General features: G+C 55.4%; 1 non-coding gene across 1 annotated transcript; it reads right to left on the bottom strand.

Annotated features, from left to right (window-relative positions):
* Positions 1–526: 526 nt before the first annotated feature.
* Positions 527–608, bottom strand: TRNAS-CGA (transfer RNA serine (anticodon CGA)). Its single transcript has one exon. It is a non-coding gene; the product is annotated as a tRNA-Ser (tRNA).
* Between the last annotated feature and the right edge of the window lie 1,583 nt (positions 609–2,191).

Here is a 2,191-nt window from a genome sequence, read left to right as displayed (position 1 = left end):
TGAGGGAATCATCCTGCAAAACAAAAAGGAGAGTACAAGCAAGGGAAAAACTATTTACCCAAGCGATGCCCAAACTCACCATCTCCTTGACCCATGCCATCATATCTCTGGGAGAGGGCTCCACAGGTGGAGTACCTCTGCACCCGCGACAACGGGCCCACTCATAGCCTGAAAATAGGCAAGTTATAGGACCAGTAGTACCCCGCAGGGCACAACCTTTCAAGCCGCTACCTACCATCAGGGAGCGGTGTGTCGCAATCGAAGCAGGAAAGATGTTTCCTCTTGGAAGAGGTTTTCCTCCTACCATCCCCAGGAGGGGTAGTAGAGGATAACATATCCTACAGAGAGAGATAATAGACCATGCAACACTGTCACCATGACATCATACCAGCTTTTAAAAAAAGGGTAAATCTTACCAGGTCCTGTAGACCGGACAGAGAGGTGACTTGGCGCCCAACGTGCGACTCGAACCCACGACCTTGAGATTAAGAGTCTCATGCTCTACCGACTGAGCTAGCCGGGCTGGCGCTGTGAACAGGATCTGAACCTGTGCGGGGAGACCCCATTGGATTTCGAGTCCAAAACCTTAACCACTCGGCCATCACAGCCAGTTCCCAATAAAGTTTGCAAACTGGAAAAGAGTTCAAGATCAATGAACACCACAATCGCACGCCTTCAGCAGATACTGCAGGAAGGTCTCTGACACCAGGCCAGCCAGCCTCTTAATTCTGGCTGGCTGGAAGTGGGCGGAGCCACAATCAAAGCAGGTGAGGCAACCTGCCCAGACAACTAACCCTGTAATCAGGGGTCTGCAAAGATATACATTCCCCCCCACCAAGAGGCCCTTAACACGGGCACTTACCCCCACATCTCCCCGTCTTTTCCGGCCTTTAATAAGGCCTGAATCTTCCCTGAGTGAGCGGCCGCCAGCGCCAGGCTGTTGCCATGGCGCTATGATACTTCCGGCGAAACCGGAAGTGCGCGCTTACAGCGGCCGGCGGGGAACAGGATACACAACAGTGTGGTTCCACCCGCCGGCAGTCCGCGCGGCCACCAGAGGCGGCATGCGGAGTCCCCGGACTCTCACCAAAATGTCAGGTAAGTCACAAGGAGCAGGGGAAGCGGAGGAGAGGGGAGGCAGGGGGATAGAGGGGGGTAGCCACACATGGCTAACAAGCACCTTCTCCCCGCAGGGCACAGAAGGTGACAAGAAGAAAACAACCGCTCAGGAGGTGAGTGATCCTGCTGAGCTTCTCAAAGAGGACACAAGTCCTCCCACCTGTCCTCTGTCCACACAGGACAGAAAAAAACACGCAGAGGGGAGGTTCTTGTGCCCTCTTATAGGGCCTGCCACGCATTTGATTGGCTAATTAAATATCCGCCTGTCCTACCAGCACACAGGGGCAGAAATACCCCCCACATTGTGCCGCTGTTGAGGACGACAGGGAACGGCCGCTGCCCTATTCGTGTCATTTCAGTTTTGGAGTGATTGGGAGAGTGTGGTGTCAGACTGTTTCAGAGCTCAATAATAGCTAGCTAGCAAATCATGCCGCGTAGCAGCAGGGGACGTGGGCGAGGACGTGGACGTGCATACCCAGCTGTATATCTACCCCACAGTCCAGCTACTGGAGAGGGGCTGCCAGCAGTGTCCCTCGTCAGTAGCAGCAGGGGGCGAGGACGTGAACGTGCATACACAGCTGGGTGTATAGTCCACAGTCCATGTACTGGAGAGGGGCTGCCAGCATTGCCTCTCGTCAGTAGCCGCAGAGGACGTGGACGTGCATACCCAGCTGGGTGTGTAGTCCACAGTCCATGTACTGGAGAGGGGCTGCCAGCATTGCCTCTCGTCAGTAGCCGCAGAGGACGTGGACGTGCATACCCAGCTGGGTGTCTAGTCCACAGTCTAGCTACTGTAGAGGGGATGCCACCAATGTCCTTCGTCATTATGAGCAGGGGATGTGGGCGAGGACGTGGACGTGCATACCCAGCTGGGTGTCTAGTCCACAGTCCAGCTACTGTAGAGGGGATGCCACGAATGTCCTTCGTCATCATGAGCAGGGGATGTGGGCTAGGATGTGGATACCCAGCTGTATATCCACTCCACAGCCCAGGTACTGGAGAGGGGCTGCCAGCAGCAGCAGGGGACATGGGTGAGGACATGGATAACCAGCTGGGTATCCACTCCAGAGCC

The sequence above is a fragment of the Leptodactylus fuscus genome, chromosome 1, assembly GCF_031893055.1.
Source record: "Leptodactylus fuscus isolate aLepFus1 chromosome 1, aLepFus1.hap2, whole genome shotgun sequence".
Lineage (NCBI taxonomy): Eukaryota > Metazoa > Chordata > Amphibia > Anura > Leptodactylidae > Leptodactylus > Leptodactylus fuscus.
This window is presented reverse-complemented; position numbering and strand designations above follow the sequence as displayed.